The sequence below is a fragment of the Monodelphis domestica genome, chromosome 7 (assembly GCF_027887165.1).
Source record: "Monodelphis domestica isolate mMonDom1 chromosome 7, mMonDom1.pri, whole genome shotgun sequence".
In the NCBI taxonomy this organism is placed as follows: Eukaryota; Metazoa; Chordata; class Mammalia; order Didelphimorphia; family Didelphidae; genus Monodelphis; species Monodelphis domestica.
This window is the reverse complement of record NC_077233.1, coordinates 291,617,206-291,632,384: the sequence shown is the minus strand read 5'-3', so window position 1 is coordinate 291,632,384 and position 15,179 is coordinate 291,617,206. Positions and strand designations below refer to the sequence as shown.

General features: G+C 37.4%; 1 protein-coding gene and 1 pseudogene across 5 annotated transcripts in view; one reads left to right on the top strand and one right to left on the bottom strand.

Moving 5' to 3' along the window:
• The window catches only part of CCDC192 (coiled-coil domain containing 192), a 285,306-nt gene that overhangs the window by 50,598 nt on the left and 219,529 nt on the right, over window positions 1-15,179 (bottom strand). The gene's annotated exons all lie outside the window — the stretch shown is intronic.
• LOC130455438 (ras-related protein Rab-9A-like) lies at window positions 686-14,355 on the top strand (annotated as a pseudogene).

Below are 15,179 nucleotides of genomic sequence, written 5' to 3'. Positions count from 1 at the left end.
CAATTACACCTGCACATTAGCCCACCGGACATTAAATATAAAAGAATAAAAGTAGGATAGGAGCACTTGGTCTCAGGTAATTTCTTTCATTCTTTTTTAAAAATTTACTATGTAAATTACAGAAGAGCAGTAAGGGCTAGGCAATGGGGGTTATATGACTTGCCCAGGATCACACAGCTAGGAAGTGTTGGAGGTCAGATTTGAACCCAGGACCTCCTCTCCCTAGGCTTGGCTCTCAATCCACTGAGTCACTCAGCTGCTCCATGATTATTTATAATTGAATCTCATTTTAAAAAGATCAGAACAAAAATATTAAAATATCATGAAATAATAACAATAGTAAGAACTATATTTTCAACCTTATTGTAGATTACTTCTATTCCTGCACTTACCATGTGCTCAAACCAGACTCCTTGCTATATTATTCTTCATAACCAACATTCTATATTTGATCTTCTTTCTAGTGAATCACCTTTACCTTTTATAATCCTTTGTTTCCTTTAGAATTTGGAAACCTACATGAAGCCTTCCCTGGTCCCTCTAGCTACTGGTGCCCCAAGCAAAATAATGTGTTGTCTCCTTTGATAGAACTGTCTATACCCCCCCCCCCAACTTACTGCTTTCTTTCTAATCTTTGCTACTTTAGTTATATTTGTTTAACATCTTTTTAATGTAATGTATTCAAAATTATTCATTTTACATGCTGACGATGCTTTCTATCTCTTGTTTATAAACACAATTTTATCTCCTATTCTTCTAATTTGCTTATGATGTCTCCCTTTATGCCTAGATCATGTATACATTTTGATCTTATCTTGGCAAATGATGTAAAATATGGATTTCTATCTGGTTTTGGCCAGATTGCTTTCCCATTTTCCAAACAATTTTTTTAATCAAACAGTGAATTCTTATCCCCAAAACTAGGATCTTCACTTTTATCAAACACAAAGTTACTATAATCTTTTACAATTGTCTTCTGTATGTCCTGCTCCACTGATCCATTTTTCTATTTCTTAGCCAGTACAAGTTAGTTAAAACACTGCTTTCTACTGGAGTTTAAAATCTGGTATTGCTAAGATACCTTCCTTTAAGGTTTTTTCATTAATTCTTTTGATATTTGTGACCTTTTGTTTTTCCAAGTGAATTTCCTCATGATTATTTCTAGTTCCTATCTCTCTCTCAAAACATTTTGGTGCTTCATTGAGGCTAACTTACCCGCCCATTAGTGCAGCCATTTTTAGATGAAGTGGATACAGGCTTAGAAAGACCTAAGTTCAAATCTAGCCTCTGTTACTTACTACTATGTGACCCTGGGCAAGTCATTTAGCCCTATTTACCTCAGTTCCTCATCTGTAAAATGAGCAAGGGAATAAAATGGCAAAACACTCCATTATCTTTTCCAAAAAGTTCTCATTTAGGGTCAGGAAGAGTCAAACATGACTAAAATGACCCAACAACAAATAGCAGTGACAACAACAGTTCTTACTTCTTGGGGCTGTTGTGAGGACCAAACCTGATCATAGTAGTTGTTAAGCAGCTAGCACAGTGCCCAGTACACAAAAGGCTTATGTAACTAGAAAAGCTTGTTCCCTTTCCCATTCCTCTTGTCCATGTCACTAGATCCCCACCACAAAACTGCATAGACTTCTAAGTATTTTCATATAGTCCTTCTCATATTTATTTGGGCTATGGAGGAATCATGACATATCAACAGAACCAGCCTGATGTAATGAACCTAAGAACTAGCCTTGGAGTGAGGTAGCCTTGAGTTACTTCTGATACAGTCTAGATCCATGACCATTTAATTGCTCAGCGATTCAGTGAACTCGTGGAAACGATAAATTACAAGAGATTTTTAGATCTGCTTCAGCAAAGGGAATGAAAATTCCTCACACTGGTGAAATCATAGGACTAGACCCACCCCCCACCCCCCAAGGAAAAACTAGGGGAAGATTCACCAAAAGCTTTTCATTTTTCAGTTCTAACATATCTTGGAATTGAAATGAGTCATGCTGACTGCTGTTGCATAACAGTAGCTCATTTGAATGTCAAAAACAATCTAAACAAAAATTTATAAGACATTATTCAACATATAATATGGGTTACTGTGTATTTTCCCCCACTTCCCCACAACACATTAGAAATAGCTCTGAAAATATTTATCTTTTATCTGTATTACTTTTTCCTAGAATTGGATTAGAAGCCATGGCATGTATTAAAATAAATTTACTGATTATTTTGTTTTTTATATTAAGAAACTTTCTCCCAATATCTCTTCTTCTCCTAGATAGCAAACCCACATAATAGTTTTTTTTTTTTAATCATCAAATTTATCACACATGGAGAAAAAAGTCTGAAAATATACACTCTGTACCACACCCATGGATCTTCCCCATCTGCAAAGGAGTGGAGTGGGATATATTCTTCTTTCTCTTCTTTCAAGCCTTACTTTTTGAGGTTAAATTTTCAGCATTCATTTTTATATTATTTTATGGTTGTTCTTTTTAATTATACTTTTAGTCATTGCTTATATTGTCTATAATCCTGTATATTTTATTTTATTAATTTAAAAATATTATTTTCTTTCGCTTGTGTGCACACACACAATTAAATAAAACCCTGTTTTTGGAGATAAATAGAATGACAAGAAGTTTGGAGTTCTTGATTATGAAGTGGGAAATGTGCGAGTAATGGGGACATCAATATTGTGGTTAGTTATTTCTGTGGCTGCCATAGAATCAATGAGTAGATCATAGGAGCTGAGTCTGAAGGACTAGGAAATGAGAATATTTGAGGAAAAATAACATATGTTCAAGTTTTCTATTTTAACAGCACAGTTTTGGGTGGAAAGGAAGACTGTTGACCTTAGAGCTTGAAAAAAAGGTTAATGACGTCAAAGTCAGTAAACAACTGCCACTAGGATCTGGATGGGTGATATATTTGAATATCACCAAGTATATATTTGGATATCTGGACTCTCAAAGGATAAGAAATTATTGAGGCAGAGAAAATATGGAGACAGAAGGAAGATGTGGAAGTAGTGAAAGGAAAATAGGTATATAGAGATAGTTGTCACATTTCTCAGCACATTCTCTTCTTCTGGTTAAATATTCACAGCACCAGTCTGTGAGGAGGGAAGACAAAGCATATTGAAAGGGATACAGTGTCTTCTGGGATAAAATAAATAGGAAATTTGTTAATGCTGGAAGGGGAAAATTTCCAAGGGCAAAATGACTAAGTAGGGCAAGCTGGTTTGGGAGTCAGGAATAGTTGGGTTGAGGTGGATTAGGAGGAGACAAAGGGGACTGGAAGATGGTTCTTGCTGAGGCAGCTGGAGAGTCTTTACTCCAGAAATCAGAAGCATTAGAGGTAGAAATTTTCTAGTTTGCTAGCCATAGGGAATGTATATGTTTTGACTTCAAGAGTTCTGTCGGGGAGGAGTCAAGATGGCAGCTTAGGAACAGCAGAAATGGAATCCTCTGTGACTACCCTTCCATGTCAATCAAAACAAAGGACTTCAAAAAGACAGAAATCCAAATCCCAACAATGGGAGGGAGCCATAGGACTCTTCTGATTGATTCAACACAAAAGGTACACAGAGAAGGTTGAATTCTCAGGCATAGGAGAAAGAAGGTAGGTCCCAATACCCCTCCCCTATCTACAGCATTGAGACCCATGGTTGGACTCAAGCTGACAGTAGGATCTCAGGGTGAGAGCTGCAACCTTGATAAAGTGCCTTGGTGCCACCACATGAGGCTTGGGGTTTTGATCTGGACTGGAGGAGAGGAACAGAGGGGAGGGCCAGCTGGTTGCTACCTTCAGTTGCCACACCTTTACCTTCTGCCTCTGCCTACAGCTAGAGAGGATTTGGCCTCAGGGCACATTAGCTCTGCAGGTCAGCTCAACTGGACTAATCCAGTATACTAACAGAGCAGAGAAGAATCCCCTAGAGAGCAGAAAAGCTCAAACACACAGAGCCAGCAAACAATCAGAGGGGCAAGCGTACAGCCCACAAGGAGTAGGAAAAAATAAAAAAATATGAATAAACAAAGAAGGGGAAAAAAAGAAATTATAATTTAAAGCTTCTCTTCAGAAAAAGAACAAAGAGCAGATGGAACAGAGGAGGACCAAGGGACATGAAGCAAAATCTCAAAAACTCCAGTGAACTGGTCTCAGGCTCAGTAAGAGCTCAAAAAAGAATTAAAAAACAAATAAGACAGGTTGAAGAAAATTGGAGAAAGAATTTAAAAAGCAAAACAGGTCTTTGGAAACAGAGGTACATGAACTAAAACAAGAAAACAGTACCTTGAAAGTCAAAATTGACCAGCTTGAAAACAAGGCAAAAAATTGAAAGAAGAAAAATAATGATTTACAAAGAAAAAATAGGTCAAAAGGAAAAGGAAGATCAAAAAGTCATGGATGAAATTCAGTCTTTAAAAATGATCATTGAGTTGATTCCTCCACTTTAGATGGAAGTGGCTATGGCCAGAGCTGGGCATCACCCACGGCGCCTCTACCTTCTTCTCTCCTCTCCCACACCCTCGTGTTCTGTGGGAAGCCAGCTCATCCCCAGAGTGGCCCTTGGGTTTCTTGGGCCGGGACCAGAATAATGTTGATAATGCAGATGATGCACTTAAACAGAAAAATTAAGAGTTTCTGTGCAACTCTAGTTTTTTCATCAGGAATGTTTGGAAATCCTCTATTTCATTATTGGTGCATCCCCACCCCCATAGAATTATATTTCATTTTGCTGGGATTATGAAGTATAAAGATATTTTCATTCAACAATGGCAAGAAAATCATCACTTTTCAAAGTAATTCTCCTTGGTGATGATGGCATTGGGAAGAGCTCTCTTATTAATAGATATATCACTAATAAATTTGAAAGCCAGCCATTCCATACAATAGGTGTGGAATTTTTAAGTAAAGACTTGGAAGTGGATAGACACTTTGTAAACATACAGATTTGGGACACAGCAGGTCAAGAACATTCTAGAAGCCTGTAAGCACCATTTTACAGAGGTTCTAATTGTTGCCTTCTTACTTTCAGTGTAGATCATTCTCAAAGTTTCCAGAACTTGGGCAACTGGAAGAAAGAATTCATTTAATATGCAAATGTCAAAGAGTCCCAAAGCTTTCCTTTTGTGATTTTGCGTAACAATATTGATAAAAACGAAAGACAAATTTCTACAAAAGATGCACCAGCCTGGTGCAGGAACAACAGCAACTATCCATATTTTAAAACAAGTGCAAAAGATGCCACAAATGTTGCAGCAGCTTTTGAAGAAGCTGTTAGAAGAATTCTTGCTACTGAGGAGAGGTCAGATCACTTTATTCAAACAGACACAGTCAGTCTAAATCCAGTTCATCTTGTTGTTGACTATTAAAAAGCTTTGCCAAAATAGCACTAATCAACTCATTTACAAAATGGAGTAGGGGAAATGGGAGGAAGGTGATCATAGAATAAAGGTATAGCAAGTCCAATTCTAATAATAAAATTTAAACTAATGTACTGCTACTTCATTAGAAGGTGGAAAGGAAAATCTTCATTCTTTGAGTAACCTATTTACTGAAGGCACATAATATTTATAAATAAGGGTATCTAAAAACAAATGATTACTTAAATGTTAATGTATAACATAAATAAGGGTGTCTAAAAACAAATGGTTACTTAAATTTTAGTGTATAATTTACACAGCTAAATAATCAAATGAATAATTATAATTAAAATTCAAACTTGAATTTCTAGAAGCACTACTTGGATTGCTTTCCCCCCTAGAATTCAAATAGAGAATGCATTTTTGTTGGTATATATTATTACAAAATTAGCATTTCATATGTGATTCATTGAAAATACATTTTAAAATGCTCAATATTAAAGATTTAAATCACAAAAAAATGAGAATTGAACAATTAGAAGCTAGTGACTTCACAAGACATCAAGAAGCTATAAAACAAAAGCAAAAGAAGGAAAAAACAGAAGAAAATCTGAAACACCTTATCAAAAAAACACTGACATGGAAAATAGATCCAGGAGAGAAAATCTAAGAATTATTTGACTATCTAAAGGCAATGACCCCCCCCCCCAAAAAAAAAAAAGCCTAGACATTATACTATAGAAAATTATTCAGGAAAACTGCCCTGATATCCTTGAATAAGAGGGTAAAATATTGAAATTGAAATATTGAGATGGAAAGGATGCACAGATCACCTCTGCATTAAATCACCAAATGACAACTCCCAGGAATGTTATAGCCAAATTTGACCAAGTAGAAAATACTATAAGAAGCTAGAAAGAAATAATTCAGATATCATGGAGCCCCAGTCAGGATCACACAGGACCTGGCAGCCTCCACAGTGAAGGACTGGAAGGCTTGGAACTTCTGGATATTCTAGAAGGCAAGGGAGCTGGATCTACAACTAAGAACCAACTACCCAGAAAAATTGACTACAGTCTTTCAGGGGAAAGTATAGTCATTTAATAAAATAAAAGACTTCTAAGCATTCCTGAAGAAAAGACCAGACTTGAACAGAAAATTTGAGGCCCAAATACAAAATCCAAGAGAAAAGGTATCCAAATGAAATCCAAAATCCAAATGAAAAGGTAAATAAGAAAGAGTAAAAATGTAAGGGTTTCAGTAAGGTCAAATGGCTTATATTCCTATATGGAAAAATGATATCTGTAACTCTTAAAAATTATCATTGTCATAGTAGTTAAAATGGGATAAAATATGTCACATAAAGAAATATGGGGGTAGGAAACCAATAAAATGGAAGGAAGGAAGAGGTTAGTGATGAGTAATTCTTAAAATGTACTCTCATTGGAATTAGCTCGGAGAACAGCCAGACTCATTGGGGTATAGAAAAGTAGAAGGGGAATAAAAATGGGGTGGTAGGGAGGGAGAGGCTAGAAGAGGGGGTGACTAAAAGGTAAGTGGGAAGTAAGAAGGGGGTAAAGAGAAGAATAAAGGCAAGGTTAAATGAGAGGAGACTGACTAAAAGCAAAACACTGGAGGGAAGGGGAAAAATAGAAAAACTAAGGTCAGGATTAAAGAAGGAAGTCAAAATGAAGAGGAATTCACAGAAAGTAATCATAACTGTGAATGTGAATGGGATGAACTCACCCATAATATTCAAGTGGATAGCAGAGTGAATTAAACATCAGAATCCTAGCATATATTGTCTACAAGAAACACACATGAGACAGGTAGACACACACAGGATAAAAGGCTGGAGCAGATTCTATTGGGCTACAATTAAGACAAAGAAGGCAGAAGTAGCAATCATGATTTCAAACAAAGCTAAAGTAAAAATAGTATCAATCAAAAGAGACAAGGAAGGAAACTACATCTTGATAAAAGGTAATATAAAGAATGAAGAAATATCAGTACTCAACATAAATTTTCCAAATAATACAGCTTCCAGATTTACAAAGGAGAAACTGAAGGAGCTTAAGGATGAAATAGATAGTAAAAGCATACTAGTGGGGGACCTGAACCTCCCCCTATAAGAACTAGACAAATCAAAGCAAAAAATAAATTAAGAAGTAAAGGAAGTGAATGAAATGTTAGAAAAATTAGAGTTAATGAATATCTGGAGAAAATTGAATAGGAACAAAAAGAAATGTAACTTCTTTTCTTCAGCATATGATAAATTAAAGAGACTGACCACATAAAAACATCACAAACAAATTCAGAAAAGCAAAAATAATGAATGCAATTTTTTTTCAGATCATAATATGATAAAATAATAATTAATGAAGGATTCATGGAGAGGAAAATTTAAAATTGATTGGAAATTAAATAATATAATTCTTCAAAACTTGTGGGTAAAAGAACAAATCAAAGAACAATACTGATTTCACTGAAGAGAATAGCAATGAGGAGACAACATATCAAAATCTAGTACTCAGGGGAAAATTTATATCCTTGAGTGCATATATCAACAAAATAGAGAGGGAAGAGATTGATGAATTGGGCATGTAACTTAAAAAACTAGGAAAAAGAACTATTTAGAAATCCCCAGATAAAAACTAAATTGCAAATCATAAAAATAAAAGGGGAAATGAATAAAATTGAAAGTAAAAAGCTATTGGACTAACAAATAAGACTAGGAGCTGATACTTTGAAAAAAGCAAATAAAGTATTGGTTAATTGAATTTTAAAAAAAGAAAGGAGAGAATCAAATTAACAGTAACAAAAATATCACCTCCAAAGTACAGGAAATTAGGGCAATTGTTAAGAGTTTGTCCAATTATATGACAAGAAATATGACAATCTAGGTGAAATGGGTGAATATTTACAAAAAAATATAAATTGCCCAGATTAACAAAAGAGGAAATAGAATACTTAAATAATCCCATCTCAGGAAAAAAAAAACTGAACAGCCAACAAGGAACTCCCTAAGAAAAAATCCCCAGGGCCAGATGGATTAACAAGTGAATTCTATCAAACATTTAAAGAACAACTAACCCCAACACTATAAAAACTATTAAAAAATAAGCAAATGAGTCTTACTAAATCCTTTTTATGACACAAATATGGTACTGATTTCCAAGCCAGGATGACCAAAAACAGAGAAAGAAAACTATAGACCAATCTCCCTAATGAACATAGATGCAAAAATCTTAAATAGAATGCCAGCAAAGAGACTACAGGAAGTTATCACAAGGATTATTGACTATGGCCAGTAAGGATTTATACCAGGAAAGCAAAGCTGGTTCAGTATTGGGAAAACCATCCAGATAATTGACCATATTAGCAACCAAACTAATAGAAATCAAATGATTATCTCAATAAATGCAGAAAAAGCCTTTTATAAAATATAATACTCATTCCTATTGAAAACCTTGGAAGTATAGTAACAGAAGGGCCTTACCTCAAAATAATAAGCATTATTTATCTAAAACCATCAGCAAGTATCATCTGTAATGGAGACAAGTTAGAAACCTTTCCAATAAGATCAGGATTGAAACATGGATGCCCATTATCACCACTACTATTTAATATTGTACTAGAAATGCTAGCAGTAGCATTTAGAGAAGAAAAAGAAAGTGAAGGGATTAAAGTAAGCAATGAGGAAACTAAAGTTTCATTCTTTATAGACAATATGATGGTACACTTCGAGAATCCTAGAAAATCAACTAAAAAGCTAGTGGAAGTAAATAACAACTTTAGCAAAGTTGAAGGGTATAAAATAAACCCACATAAATCATCACCGTTTTTATATATTTAAAAAAAACTCAGCAGCAAATGTTAGAAGGAGAAACTCCATTTAAAATAACTTTAGACAGTATAAAATATTTGGCAATCTATTTACCAAGACAAACACAGGAATTATATGAACACCACTACAAAACACTTTTCACACAATTAAAACTAGATCTAAATAATTTGAAAAATATTAATTGCTCTTGGGTAGGATGAGCTAATATAATAAAAATGACAACCCTACCCAAATTAATTTACTTTTTCAGTACCATACCTATCAAACTACCAAGAAACTTTTTTACAGAATTAGGAAAAAATTTAACAAAATCCCCCTGGAAGAATAAAAGATCAATAATATCAAGGGAATTAATAGGAAAAAATGTGAAGGACAGTGGACTAGCAGTACCTGACCTTAAACCTGTACTATAAAGTAGTGATCATCAAAACAATACGGTATTGACTAAGAGATAGAAGGGTGGATCAACGGAATATACTAGGGGTAAATGACCTCAGCAAACTAGTGTTCAATAAAGCCAAAGATTCCAGATTTGGGGACGAGAACTCACTATTTGGCAAGAACTGCTGGGAAAATTGGAAAACAATAAATGGGAAATATTAGGTTTAGATCAACATCTCACACTCAATACTAAGATAAATTCAAAATGGATAAATGACTTAAATATTAGAAGCGAAATCACAAATAATTTGGGAAAACATAAAATAGTATAAATTTAAGACCAAACAAGATATGGAGAACATTAAAAATATGAAAGGAATAATTCTGATTATTTTAAATTAAAAAGATTTTGTACAAACAAAGCCAATGCAACCAAAATTAGAAGGGAAGCAGCAAACTGGTAAAAAGTTTTTATAACAAAACTCTCTGACGAAGGTCTAATTTTCCAAATATATAAGGTACCAAGTCAAATTTACAAACAATCGAGCCATTCCATAATTGACAAGAGTTCAAGAGACACAAATAGGCAATTTTCAGATGAAGAAATCAAAATTACCAATAATAACATGAAAAAGGGACAGCTAGGTGGTTCAGTGGATTGAGAGCCAGGCCTAGAGATGGGAGGTCCTAGGTTCAAGTGTGGCCTCAGACACTTCCTAGCTGTGTGACTCTGGGCAAGTCACAACCTCCATTGCCTAGTCCTTACCACTCTTCTGCCTTGGAACCAATACATAGTATTGATTTTAAGGGGGAAGGTAAGGGCTTAAAAAAAAAGAAAAAGAATCACATGAAAAAGTGTTCTAAATCCCTCCTGATTAGAGAAATCCAAAACAAAACAACTCTTAGGTACCACCTCACACCTAGCAGATTGACCAATATGACAGTGAAGGAAAATAATAAATGTTGGATGTGATATGGCAAAACTGGGACACTAATACATTGCTGGTGGAGTTGTGAATTGATCAAAGCATTCTGAAAGGCAATTTGGAATTTTGCACAAAAGGCTTTAAAAGACTTTATGCCCTTTTTGCTCCAGCTATACTACTACTGGGTCTGTATCCTATAAAGTTAAAAAAAAAGGTTTGTACAAAAATATTTATAGCTGTGCCTTTTGTGGTGGAAAAAAATTGGAAAATGAGGGGGGTGTTCATTGACTGGGGAAATGGGATGAACAAATTGTGGTATATGATAGTGATGGAATACTATTAAATTGAAAGGAATAATGAACTGGAGGATTTCCATGTGAAATGGAAGAACTTCCATGAACTGATGTGGAGTGAAATGAGCAGAACCAGGAGAACATTGTAGACAGAAAGTGAAACATTGTGGAATGATCATATATAATAGACTCTGCTACTAATAGCAATGCAATGATCCAGGACAATCCCAATGGTCTTATGAGAAAGAATGCTATCCACACCCAGAGAAAGAACTGTGGGAATGTATAACCCAGTGGAAGTGCTTATCAACTCCGGGGTGTGGGGTAGAGGGAAGGGAAGGGAGGAAGGAGAGAAAATGAATCATGTAACCATGAAAAAAATATTATAAATCAATTTAAAATTTTAAAAAAGAGTTCTGTGAATATCAGAGGGTATATCAATTCTTGCTGTAGATTGAGGAAGAAGGAAGTTGGTGCCTCTGGTCATAGAGGTTTAGGGGCCTGGTGTTTCAGGTGTTGAACAAGTTCAAGAAGTGAGGGCAAGGGCATTGATTTCAGTCAAATAGTGGGACCATAAGAAGTCATACTGGGCCAGGTTTAGAGACTGGGTGAAGATTTGACCTTAGATGTTAGACTCTGGGTGGGTGAGGGAGGGAATATTGTTTTCCTGGGTTTTCCAGGTATAGATAATGAGCCAAGAGTGACAAAATTTCATCAAAATATACCTAGTAGGCTTTTTGGTCATGAGAGAATATTTGAGAGCTGAATGTTAAAGAGATTAAGTGAGTGGCTTATGATTATGAAGCAAATGAGTGCTTGAACTACAATTCATATGCATGTCTCCTGAGTCTCAACTTGTGTTCTTTCCTTTGAATAAGCCCACATTTCCAGTTTTCAGCTTCATCCTGACAGTTCCTTACACACAGATGGAGGAAGGAAAACAGAACCTCAAGGTTGACTTCATGGGCTTCTTCTTGGCAAAGGGACTCTCAGATTCTTCATATATCTCAGATAAAAGGATTTATAACTAAATGCTTAGAAAACCTTGGAAAGATCTCATTCAGTCTTTGGGGATTAACAAAGGGGGACTCTGCAAATTTACGGGAAGAAAGCATCTCCCTCTTTAACGATAACATTCTGTAAGTATAACTATGGCACTGCAATGGTCAAACAGCTATGAACTTCTCTGGTCCCTGAAGCGCTCTACCTGAGCCAACAGGAAGACCTGAAAAAGCTGTCGTGGTTCTGGCCTAACATTCTGCAGGGGCTAGCCAATCTTCTCTTAGTAATAGTGAGTAGGCTTGGGGATGAAAAAGGCATGGACCACAGAGGTCCCAAACAGTGAAGAGCAAAAAGGTCAGGGCTTTCGTGCTTCTCCAGTTCCTATTCCTTTAGGAAATTGTGCCATGTTCAAATTAAAAGGCTTTTACTGCAATGGATACAAGGTTTTAAGTTTTATAGTCTTAAGAGATTCTATAATCTAGTTACCCCTTATTGAATGACTTACAGCTTTAAAGTATTGGCCAAGCCTGAGATGTTCCACCCTGCATAGAAACTATTTTTCCTCGCTCTCTTTAGTCTCTAAACATGTGAGTTTGGAACCATCATAGCATAGTGTTAGGTAAGTTCATGCGTCTAGGAGAACAAGAGTTCCTTGTCCAAAAAAAAGTGTAGTGAAGAGAGAATGAAGAAAAGTATCATAGGAAAACGCAGAGACTCAAGACATTCAAACACCTATTTGTCATCTCTAAGGAGTGAGTCTTCATCAACTCACCTTATTAATCCAATAATCTGCCTGCTTCAAGCTAACTCCTTTAAGCTCTCCCTTTTAGTCTTCCTCCAGTGTTCCATCTCCAATTGCCTGCCTTGCTCGGTTGCTGACTACTTTACCTTCTCCTTTGTAATCTGCAGCAGTGCCAAAAAATCCATTTTTTTGCCTGCAAGGCAATGTGGAAAAGGTATGTCTCTGTAAGGGAGAATGCGGGGAAAAGCCACAATTTTTCTCTCGACATTTGACTTTTCCTGGCCAAGAACTAACTACTGGATGCAAAGCAGTCAGCGCATGAAGTAAGTCTCTCTTGCTTGCTTTGGTGGGACAGTGTGGCCCAGGTTTACGTGTGGCTTGTGATCGACTGGTCCTACCTTTGCTTTACTAGAAGGAAGAAATGGGGTGATGTTTCTTCCGTGTTTCTGCTCTTTCACCGATTACGCTTAAGAGTATCATGGCTGTGAGTGCTGATGTGTTGAAATGGAAGCACAAGACCTTGCAGTGGGGAGGAGGGGAGAAGGGGGTGTATTCTCCCCTAACAAGGTCACCCCCGCGACTTACAGAGAATTTGAATGTAACTGCATAATGGCGCTCCTTCTCCGGGAGCTGGACCTGCTAGTGTGAGAGTAGATTCGAGTGGGGTTCACACCTTGTCAGAGACGTGGGTTGCTGCATCGCGTTATGTAAGGATGGAGGAGACATGCATATGTTTTGTAGGCAGCAAGCAGGGAAGGAGCCGTAGATAGGAAAAGACTAGACAGAAGAGCGGGCATGTCAGTGAGGGGAAACTTGTGGAAGAGAGAGAAGAAGAAAAGATTAAGAAGGCGCACAGAAACGCTTTGGCAAGGACAAAGGGCAATTCTTCATCCAATGGATGAAGAAAGAGATAGTGTGGGAAGATGTCTGAGTGATGCAAGTGATTCTGCAAACGAATAGTCAAGGTCCCTCATAGAGAGGATAAGGATGGGTGCTGTGGGAGGACCGAGAAGATGAGAAAATGTTTGAAACACTCACTGTACAGATAGAAAGTAGCTGAGTGTAGAAGGATTTCTTTGTTGTATTCAGGGCCAGCTGAGATTAGATAACACAAATTCAGATAGTGGGCCAAACCGGGATATGATTTTCCAGTGCTATGATGCTCTATTCAGGATCAGGTTAATAAAAACAAAGGAGTTCGATTTGGAGAATAGGACCAAGGGGCTAAGAGACTCTAGTGGGAAAAGATGAGGCTAGAGGAAGAAGATAGCCAATGAAGAGCAGTCTGGTTGGAGAAGTCTGGAGTGAAGCCTGCTGAGAAATGAAGAGCTGTCTGGCCTGGGCACCCTCCTTAAATGGAGGTTCTAGAAAGAGTCCTCCAATCAGAAGGGGGGGTACTTCTGAGGTGTGAATCCCAGAGCTGAAACGGTCTTCCAGGATGAAAAGCTTTCCAGGGCATGAGGGTAAAGTTCACAGTGGAGCCTACGAAGAAATGAAGTGAGGGTGAGCGGAGTTTGGGAGCCATAGGAGGGAGCAAGAAGTATCCATATGTCTCACCTTGACCAGTTAGTTTGGACTATGAAATAAGGCACCACAAATGGAGACAAGAGAAGCAGCAGCATCAGAAAATCACATCTCAGTGAGTGCTAGAAGATGGAAGAAGGAAAATGAAAGAGGTTTAAGATGAAAGGAAGTTATTGGTTATGAAGCAGGCATTCTAGAGGGTGCAATGGATGGGAAGATCTGGATGAAGACATTCCAAAGAGCAAAATGGAAGAATATGGGTGCAGGGGATTAAATGGGTGGGGAGAGGGACTAGAGACTGTAATTGGTATTCCAGGGTTCACAGTAATCTGGATGTGAAAAGCATGTTGAGGTACCTTTGAGGAAGGGAAAGGAAAAACAAATGACAATCTCTGGTTCCAGGTGCTCGGTGTAGTGGGTTTCCACCATGCCCCATAGACACCGGCAACATTCTTTTTACTACTTAATGATGGTGTCTTCTCTGCAGCTCACTGCTGCCCCTGGAGGCTTCCATACCACTACCTTTCTGAACAGTGTATGTGCTTCCTTTCTTTCCACAGGCGCTTTTTCTTTGACTCGGCGTTCCCAGTCCCCAGCCGATCCCTTGCAGCTCTAAGACCCGGGGCTGATGGATGCTGTCTGAGGCACTTTTGTCCAGCATAGGGCCCTTTGCCCATCACTGATCTGTTCAGGGTTCCTGTGCCCTTTCTCTTCAATCAGTTTCTTCAGGGTTTCCGAGAACTCTCTGGCTCCCCCTATCAGCAGGTTCTGTATCGATTTTAGGCACTTCTGAGTTTCTAGACTTCTACTGGGTCTTCTGATGGCCTTGGAGTGACTTCGGGGGCTTCCACACAACTCCCTGAAAGTAGTCCTTTAATTTCTTATTCTGACCCGTGAGACATTGAACCACAATGGGGAAGGTCGCAGGATGGAAGGGATTCTTGCACTTACACATGTTCTGGGTTAGGGCGGAAGCTCCTTTTGAGTAGAAAATATTTCATTCATGATAGCCCTGCATAGGGCACCGTCTCAGGCACACAAGAGTGCTTTACCAAATAGTTCTTGAATGACTCATTGACAGAATGC